We start from the raw sequence: 10,973 nt of genomic DNA, 5'->3' as shown, positions 1-10,973 counted from the left end.
CTAGTCTCTCCCGCCTTCGTCATTCCCCGGATTGTCAATCCTCGCCCCTGAGAGACTGGTTTTAGACCGCCTTCTTTCGGTGCAATTAACTTTGAAGAGGTCATACCTTCTAACAGACAGGGTTACATAAACGGATTCCGGGATCCGTTTAATGGTCGCTGCTTGTATCATAATATCGTGATTTGTTAGTAAGTGGTATCCAATTCTTCTACAGTGTAAATACGTATGCCGTGTCTGTTGCTAGGCCATACTAGCTTCGACACTAGGCCTCCCTTTGCTTTCGGTGGTCCGACCGCGCGAGGATAGCAACGGGACTGTATCACGTGATGTTCTCTCCGAAAAGCAAAGGAAGGCTCATTATGTCACGTGAAAACTTAACCAATTATGTAATTAGTAAGACCCACTCTTTGTCGGTTCGTTTCATATTGCTAATGGGACTTTAAACGAGATCATGTGTGTTTTCGTTTACAGCAGAGACTTCACGCAGTTGTCACGCGTACACTGGCAGGTGGCAAATCCGCTAGGCTACACAAAAGCAAAATAGCAGTCAGTAGATAGCTAGCTATGCATGCAAGCACTCACAATGTTGATCACTGTCTAGCGAAACGACACCAAAAACTCTGCTACGTACGCAAAAACCCACGCGCAGACTCTATGTGCGATAGTGGACTGCATACCGCGAAAATTTGAATGGCTTCATTCTCAAGTCTTAAGGCGATTCTGCAGGACGTTTTTGGACACGCTGAGTTCAGAAGTGGTCAGTTGGAAGCGTCTTCCGCCATCCTTCATGGTCAAGACGTGCTAGCACGGATGACTACCAGTGCTGGCAAATCTCTTTGCTACCAGCTTCCAACCATAGCCATGACAAACAAGTGCTGCCTTGTCATTAGTCCGCTCAATGCACTGATGAATGATCAGGTTGTTGCATGATTCTGCATGCGCTCGTCCGCTTGTAGAGACAACTGTGATGTAGACCATTAGCCTTCTAGATCAGCAAACTAGAAGCACTGAACATCAAAGCAGTCAAAGCAGTCTCAGAGAGCACTACAAATCCATCAGCCAGTCCTACTGAGCAAGTTATCAATAACGCATTCAGTCAGTCTGAAAAGTAACATCCATCAGCTATAGTTTGCGTTCACTCAAAATTTCATTTTTTCAGTATTCATGTCACCTGAAATTGCTCTCAGCAAATCCTGGCTCGATACTTTCCGGAAGAAACCTGTACAAGACAGAATTGGACTGTTGGCTATTGACGAAGCCCATTGTATCTGCCAGTGGTAAAAGTCATGAAAATGTATCATGAATTTTTTCATCATCAGAAGTCATTTGTGTAGGGGAGAAGACTTTCGAAAACAGTTTGCTAACTTGAGCTGCCTTCGGAGTTTTTTCAGTTGTCCTGTTATAGCCATGACTGCCACTGCACCGACACAATTCTTTGAACACATCGACATCCCTAAGAATGTCAAGAACAGTTTACATATCTCTGCCGTTAGATAGACCCAACATATTTATTTACATGAGCACCTATACATCTTGTCAGGTAATCGAGACATTACCACTGCAAACTGACCGTTACCCTGCATCGATCCTATGTTGCAGAGCCTTTTGTCATCCATCAGTAGTGGCTTACAATCGACAAGTCCACCAAAGACAATAATTTTTGTTCAGCGAAAGGCAAAGGAAGTAGAGCTATACCAATTCCTGTCTCCTGTAGACAAACACCATCAAGTTGAAGTACATCATTCAAGCCTACGAGAGGAGACAAGACGACAAGTAGAAAATGAATTTAAAGAGGGAAGACTTTCCGTTGTCATAGCAACCATAGGATTTGGGATGGTAATGTCTATAGAACATTGAACAAGTCAGCCTTCTTTCAGCTTCAGTAGACTGTGCTCTCTATATCCTGTCATAGAAAATTAGTCATATTGTTTTTCTAGGGGATAGACATTAGGGATGTCCGCCTTGTCATTAATGTTGGCCTCCCAAACTCCATTGAAGAGTTATTTCAAGTAAGCATGGTTTTATCTCCATTGCTACATATACCTCAAGTTAACTTTGAAACTAAAAGATGATGGGAAGAGCAGGTCGAGATGGTGAAAAATCCACATCAGTCATCATTTACCATGTCCATGAACGGAAGAAGATCACAAACAAAAAGTTGCTGGCTATTGTTGGTCAAGACAACTGTCTAAGGAGGAGTATTCTAGAGGCACTAGACTCAACAAATCGAACTGCAGATCGAGCCTACTGTTGCACTTGGTGCACTGGCAGAACAGAAGACATTAATGGATTTTTCAATAAAGGGCCTTTACGGTAACCACGCCAAAACAAAAGAAGCCAAAAAACACAGAAGCGAATAATTGTGAGTAGTGAGCTAATTCTAACGTGTAATTAGTATATATACTACTGGATTCAGTCATTTCTTTATGACTGATGCAGCGCATGATCCTCCTTGTAGGTGACAGAAGATTTGAAGCTGAGACTGTCTCAAGCACCGGAAACTTGGAGAGAGCAACGATTTCAACAAGAGGGGTATCGCTGTAAATTTCTGGGTCCTCAATCCATCTGTACCAACAGGACAATCAGACAAATTGTCAGCAAGTGCAGCGAGCTACTAGCTGATACGGAATGCTTTCTCTCCATTCAAGGTCTCCACCCTTGTTATCATTCTGACGTTCACAGCCTCCTAGTGTCCTGCATAGCTCAGTTCGAGCCGTCTCCAGTTAGCGAGCAAGAGAATTGTCTTTCCACGACAAACCAAATGAACAGAAAGCGACCATCACAGCAACCTCCTCAGAATCGGGCAAAAAAGAAGCGAAAGCTTACGACATTGAACTAAATGTAATGCGCATGCTCAACTTAGAATAATATACTATATACCCCATGGTTTCTTGGTTATCTCTGACAGTCTAGAAAGGTGCAGTAGAGAAAAATACAAATCTACTATCTATACATGTAGTTACCTGCATATTTATACACACACACACACACACACACACACACACACACACACACACACACACACACACACACACACACACACCACTTTTACAACCAAATTTTTGTGCTGCAAAAAGTAAATCTACCAACAACACTATGTCCAAATCCTCCAACTGTAGCTGAGGCTCGTCTGCTGAGTCACATTCCTCACTGCTCTGTACTCCGGTCAAAGCATCAGTTCGTTTTAAGAAGTTAACCAGCCAACCTGCTTCAATTTTTTCCAACCCCTTTTCTCTTGGATCGATCATAAGAGTGTGGGTTTGCCTCCCAGGTATTTCAAGATGAACTTGATTGTTGGTGATGGCTTCCCACATTGCTTTAATGTCTGTGTCAGCAGATCGAGTAGTGTGGGAAGTTTGTTCACGAACAGACCCCAACTGTTCTTCAGCAGTGTGTGCTGCTTGTGCAAGAAAGAGAGCAGTTCTAGAGATGACTCTAACGTGGTCAAATGAATAACTTGATGCAGAAGAAATGGCATTTTTGATGATCCTATACTACGCACAAACATATGTACCAACCACAATAACCATACATGTACAGACAACTAACATACAATACAATACTCTCTGGATATATATATATATATATATATATATATATATATATATATATATATATATATATATATATATATATAGCCCAACAGCACATGATGCAACTCCTCAACCGACTCTTGATCCCCATAAAGCAAACACAACAGTAGAGCAAGCAGATTAATTTCATAAATCCTAGTCAACTTGACACTTACAGATTGTAGTGCTATATCAAGTGATCCACAGGTTTGCCACCGTTTTCTTTCCCAGACATATTTACAGACCTGTTGTGAGTATGAATAAATGCCATGGAAGATGACCAGTCAGCTTTCAGGTTAGCCAACAAGTTGGCTGCTTCCACTGAGTAGTTCTTTCTACCAGATCCCAAGAACATAGGTAGCCATAACCTCCATAGAATGATCACCAGTGGTCCATTTTCTTTCCTTACGGAATCTCTTAAGAGTTTATATAGAAATCCTAGGTGAAGTACTCTACGATGCATCAAGTACACTTGATCATCATTCTTTGAATGAATGTCAGGTTCTTTTGGTAAAACTGTGGAACTTGCAAAGGGGTTCAGCAACATCTCGAAGCCAACTTTTGGTTAGCTCATGATGACAAGCAATAGGGTTAGAGGGAGTAGCCACATTCAAATGGCTGGTAACTGCGGCAAGCAAATGAGCTTGAAAGGCATGTCTGAGAAGTTCATCGCAGACATTGAAAGTCTTCACTCTCCTGTCAGCGTGCCTCCTATTGCCAATGTCTTTCAAATGACTTAGAGAGCCCTTATCCCTCTCAGAGCCCCGAAGAGACCAGAATGTCACTCGAAGACATTCACACATAAAATGAAAATTCCCTACACAAAAACACAATAATCTGAAAAATCACGGAACAACATGTCTTAGTTAGAAAAGTAACAAATTCATTAAATTGAAACATAACTATATATATGTATATATATATATATATATATATATATATATATATATATATATATATATATATATATATATTAAGTAGGGAAACAACAATGCATGGTGCACAAAGGGAGAAAATGGAGACATTAATCATTCATTACTCAGGGGATACAAGCAGGTAAAAACTGAAGACAAACAGCAGTATATATGCTAAAAGGACACTTGACTGGAACAACAATTAATTTAATTTAATTTATTAATTTAATTACTAATAAATGACTTTATATATAAAGTGAGAAAGCATTAATTTAATATGGCATCATATAAAGCAAATGAAGTTCCATACCTGGAGACTCACAAGCCCACTGCAGTTGATGCATAAATTCCTTTTCATAGGTTCTAAGTTTCTTGGCTGCTCTGATATTGTTGCAGGTTTTCTGGTCTCCAACTACTGCCTACATACATCCAATCTTACAGAATAGTTTATTGATGTGTTAACCACATTGTATAGCTATACCTGTAGTGAAGGTTGAGATTTGTGAACTTCTCTGCAAAACCTTTCCAAGATCGCAATGTTGTTGTCGGTTGATGATTCATCAATGTCAAGAATGTCCAAGGCAATAACCTCTGACTTTGTTATTGACTTTTGGTGAGAGATGGCTGATGATTTCAAGTGATGAAGACACTGAAAATTTTCAACCAGAAATTCTCTATGAATTTCACAGCACTGTCCCATAGCTGCTGACCATCACCATCACTGGGCAGTATGTCAGCAGGGTTCGAGTCAGCTCTTCTCATCTACAGTCAACACAAGTCTACATAGAAAATTAATAAATCAATCAACGATTAAATCAGAGAATTAATTATAATCTGTAGCTTGTTATCCCATACTTCAGAGAGGCATCTCAATTTAACAAGTAGACGGGTAGTCATGTTCTCATGTTGGCTTTCAACTCTATAAAGTTGAACACGGAGATTCTTCGAATTCTATTCTACGAGCCGAGCATAGATGCATTTCACTCACCACTTCTCTCATGACGAAGCCCTGCAGGAATGTTCAAATTATCATAAACCCAAAGAATGGGTTGTTGCACTAATCGCTGCACTTGTCCCTCGTCTTCAGCGATCTGCTTCAACCGCCGCCAACCATGCTGGTAGGAAAGGCACACGCCAAGGTGGTTCATCGTGGTAATGACCTGTTTTTGGGTGCCTTTCGCTATAAGTAGGAATGTTGTCAGCAGCTGTATTCCACTGCTCCCAGGTTGCCTGGATTTCAATAGCAGAGAAGTTGCTATAGTTGCACTTATGCTGGTTTCAGCGGACGCATGTGGTGTGGATAATCTCCCTAAAAGCTTCCATAAGCGTGGGCTACAGTGCTCAAATGTGCCGTGAATCTCACGCACACAAAACGTCGACAAGTCAGACTGGGACAGAGCACCATGCAAAAGAGACTGACATACGATATGACCTAGAGCTTCCAATTCGGCCACCAATACCTCTTCTACCTGACTCCAGTCGATGGTTGAGTCCAGTGACTGGAGGCCAGTTCCTGCTGATGGGTTCCACTGCATCGCTGGCGCACTCCTGCTGAGTTGATCGTCTGTCATCGAAGGCAGTGAAACAAGAGGGTGTAAAGACGCGCAGCAGAGTGCAATTGCTCCATCTGCTGTGGTTGAGTAGAAGAAGACGACGCTAGGTACTAAACCACTGTACACATACGCTTTAGTCTTTTAATTAAACTTTCGTCGCGCTGCCGGGAAAGCCACTGCCACAATGCGTGAAATTTCTACGTGACTGATGTCTGCTTGGAATTCCTCCAGAAGCAACCGCTGCATGCGATTGACAGAGATACCTTCACTCGCAGTGATGTCGGGAGAATACTGGAACACTGTTTGCAACCTACGTAGACGAACACACGCATCCAAACGATTCGTTGTTCGCTAGACGTAGTGCACAAGAAGCTGTTGTACGCGAGCCTGTCTTACCACTGTGCTCTCCTCTCTCGGTGATCTTTCTGTAGAAGAATACCGGCACTGTTATACTTTGGCTCCATCGCAATCGAAGAAACAAACAAGAACGATATTGACGGAACAGAGATGATAGCGCGTGAGAGGCCAAACGACACCCGCAACGCTACTAGTAGGCGATTGTGTGATAATAGCACCTTTTTAGAACTAATTGACACCGTTGACATCTAGCATTTGTTGTCTTAATTACCTAAATGCTTAAAGAGCTTTGCATATCAAAGGAAATAATCAGGAAGTAACTCAAATGTGATTTAGAGTCAACCAATCATCATTTGCAAAATAGATCAGGTGACAAGCTAGCTTGTCACGTGACATAATGAGTTCCTAGGCCTTCCTTTGCTTTTCGGTGAGAACATCACGTGATACATTTCCGTTGCTATCCTCGCGCGGTCGGACCACCGAAAGCAAGGAGGCCTAGTGTCGAGGCTAAGGCCATACAGTGTCTAGTCTACTGCAAAAAAACAGGTTTTCAAGGAAAAGGGCGTTAAAACATTCCGTTCTTTACTAGGTAGCTAACGACCACGCATACTAGTTGTTAGTTCAGTCGAGCAGCCTAGCGATCTCTCCACTCTAGTGTACAGTGTTCAGTAGGTGATCATTCCCAGTGTAGGGTGCAATTGACTATGCAGACCAAGAGCAGTCTGTTGGTGTCACTACAGCTTTACTTCACAAATGGCAATTATTATTCTAGACGCACTGATCGAATCCGTCGCTAGGCATTGAGATCTCAAACGTACAACTTACGCATGCAGGTTTGAAAATCATTACGAGATCGGCACGCAGTCTGAAGGTTCGTTGACAAACGACGTCCAGGCAGCAGTAAGTATACTATTGCAATCATACCAGAAGCCTTCTCTACTCGAAGCTGACGTCGCAAAGGTGGTCAGAGATGTCTTTGGGCGGAGAGTACAAAGAAAGAAGACAAAGCACCAAGGAAACAGTGTCTACAAATATTTCGGCCTGAAAAGGAAGCGTGTGAACGACGACAAAGCACACGACTCTTCTAGGAGACCGTGTTCTTCTGGCCTTCCTAGCACAAACATAAATGTAGTCGACCTCTTGGAGAAAATACAGTAGCAAACGGACGAGCTGGAAAGTGAGAGGCAGCAGCGACTGAACCTGGAGAGACAACTTCGTCAGTTAGCTATAATTAATAACCTATAGTTAGAGACGTCTAGATTATTTCTATAAACTTCCTACATGTACAGGCTGTCGGAGATACGAAACGTACCTGCTCTTTCACGATTTCTCAAGGACTGAGGCATCCGGCTCGAGACCTCTGCGAAACAAAATAGGCAATTAGCTACAACTACCTAGATAATCTGCATGCCATTATGCGACCATGAAACTGTATCTACATGACGTAAAATTCCTGATGGCAGTCTGAAACCAGTCTCTCCGGGGCGAGGATTGACAATCCGGGAATGAAAAAGGCGGGGAGAGACTGGCTCGAGTCTACTCCCCTACCGCAAAATCTTCACCTGATAAACTTCCATCGCTAGGCAATAAGTTGTCTGTCTTTCCACTCCACGTGCATCTGTTCAGAGTGTGAATCAGACGACATCAGCTTGAACAACAGTCTCGAGAAGCCATACTCAAGAAGTGGCTTCCTACGCGTCTCTATGCAGGCAGAGTTTCTCACAAGTCTGAAGATGCACAAAATGGTAAGTAGTGAACTTACTTACAAAGCCTTGTCAACGGCAAGACGATCCACGGTTCAGAAGCAGACCCGGAAACGTGGACTTTTGTGAACAGCGAGATCGGTGAAAAGTGCATGTTACCCTCGAGATTGCGCATGCTCTAGAAGCTCGGCCCCCAAATATCGTCTATTCTACGCTCCCGCTGCAGTCAGTGCGTCTCTTCGCTGTATGACGTGCAGTGTAGGTAGTGCATGGGATGCTATGAGACAGAACTCTGACTCGAGTGAATGCGTTGGTGTGTGTGTGTGTGTGTGTGTGTGTGTGTGTGTGTGTGTGCGCGCGTGCGTGCGTGCATGCGTGTGGTGTTGTACCTCAATTGGTTAGAGAGTGCAGTTGGAGAATGAAAACATCCGGGACCTTGCAGAGTTGTAGGTTCAAGTCACAGTGATGGCAAGCTATGGAATAACTTCCTTAATCATGAAACTGACACACAATTGCTTCTTTTGACTCAGGAGTATAAATGAGGACCTGGTCATTGAATGGAGTGGACATGACCGCTGGCTTGGCAGTAACATCATGCAGCAGACGGGTACTTACTTGTTGGCCCTTGTGTCCAGTCCCAAATCTGCGCCATAGTCAGTGCCCCTGGATGACTCTGGCCAAGCTCCAGGTGGATTGCAGCGCTGGCCCTAAGCCTCCACGTAGCGCATGAAGGCCCTGTCTCTAGAGGCAGAGGGAGCTATCCCCGCAACTGACCTTAGAGTTGATGTCATTCACGAATGACGTGGAGGACTTGACATTTTTCCATTTGTCCATTTTGTGTGTGTGTGTGTGTGTGTGTGTGTGTGTGTGTGTGTGTGTGTGTGTGTGTGTGAGTGTGTGTGTGTGTGTTAGTGTGTGTGTGTGTGTGTGTGTGTGTGTGTGTGTTTGTGTTTGTGTGTCACTTGTTTACCCGCCGAGAACTTGCAAGTCTTTTGGGGTCGATTTCCTGCACAAAGAACATCAACAAAGTCGCGTGTTTTGTATTGGAACGCTTGTGTAACGCTGGAGTACAAGAGTACAGGATCTTAGTGTAGGTGTCATGATCAATTACAAGTATGACAAAAAGGTTTTCGGAGATACACGGGCAATTCTACTGAAATGCTGCTAACTGACTGTCAATATGCGTATGATGCTACCCTGCTGTCAACTACAAGATTAAATGCTATGAGAGCGGTGAATGAATATATGAAGACAAGCCAAGATTTTGGTTTATCACTGAGCATCCCGAAGACTAAAGTGATGGCTGCAGGTACTGGTAGGGATGTATGTTCCAAAGATTGCAGTCCCATTCATACTGAACATGGTGACATTGAATATGTACGAGATTTCACATATCTTGGATTCACAATTGAAGCTTCAGGAAAATTTGACTTGGATGTAGATTGCAGAATTACGAAAGCATCCAAGACATTTGGAGCTTTACGTAAAGCTGTGTTTGAGGATAAGAATCTGACTACATTGACAAAACGCAAAGTATATATGATGCTTGTGTAATCTCCACACTATTATGTGGTTCTGAATCGTAAACCCCTTGAAGAAACATCTTCAGAAATCAAACTCTTCATAATAGATGTCTCCAGTCGTGTCTTCTCTATCACAACACAGTGGGAAAATCATATCTCAAATGAAACAGTAAGACAAAGATGGGGAGATCCTGACATAATAAATATCAAACTTATAAGACGGCATTTGCAATGGGTAGGGCATTTGGCTCGAATGCCAAACCATCGAATTCCCAAGATGTGCTTCTTTGGGTGGTTATCAAAAAAACGTCCAGAAGTTGGCCCTAAGAAACGCTGAAAGACATAATTAGGAAAGGCCTAAATGATGTGAAGATTCCAGAAAACTGTTGGTGTGACTTAGCAAATAAATCAAGATCTGCCTGGAGAGACCATTACCATGCCTGTCTAGAGTCTAGTCAAGTATCATCTGGCAATGTTGATTTACAAACTTTTGTCTGCCCTGAATGCCACAGAGGTTTCAGACGCATTAGTGACTTGAAGAGACACAAATGCATTGCTGAAAGAGAAAACCTATACATGAGTAAAAAGGAGCCATTGAATGCCAGACATGTAAGTAGTAACTTTCGAAGCAAAGCAGGCTATGCAATACACAAATGCATGGATAGTCATAAGAAAACTTTTTATGACTTTGTCTTTGTCCCCACTGAAAGGGTAGCGTGTCCGTTTAGATGGAAGCAATACAGGAGGAGGAGGAGGAGTGTGTGTGTGTGTGTGTGTGTGTGTGTGTGTGTGTGTGTGTGTGTGTGTGTGTGTGTGTGTGTGTGTGTGTGTGTGTGTGTGTGTGTGTGTGTGTGTGTGTGTGTGTGTGTGTGTGTGTGTGTGTGTGTGGTGTGCGTGTGTGTGTGTGTGTGTGTGTGTTTGTGCGTGCGCGTGCATGTGCGTGTGCATGTGCGCGTGTGTGTATATTTTGTCTCTACTAGAGTAACACGTCCATGGACCCGCCTTGCAGTGAGATTATGAGATGGGGGCTACTCCACGTGCCAAATATGGACGACTGGCGAAAGTTAATTTACGTTTTTTCGCTTAGGTAGCTACTATCTAGGCGCTAGCGCAATTCCTACCGCTCCTATACGGCGGGCGAGGGCTAGTCCTTGATATGCAAAAGTGTTATCTTTTGGTTTCTTTGTAGGAAGATCATAATTTAATAAACAGATGCCAGACCTGGTGGTTTCTAACGATTCCGAGATCATCGCAATGGTCCAAAAAGCAGCAGAGATATTACGGATTTCAAAGTTCACAAATATGGGGTCATAACAGTAAGCTTCTGTGAGAAGTGGTGAGACGGGCTAAG

This window comes from Corticium candelabrum, chromosome 1 (genome assembly GCF_963422355.1).
Source record: "Corticium candelabrum chromosome 1, ooCorCand1.1, whole genome shotgun sequence".
Lineage (NCBI taxonomy): Eukaryota > Metazoa > Porifera > Homoscleromorpha > Homosclerophorida > Plakinidae > Corticium > Corticium candelabrum.
This window is presented reverse-complemented; position numbering follows the sequence as displayed.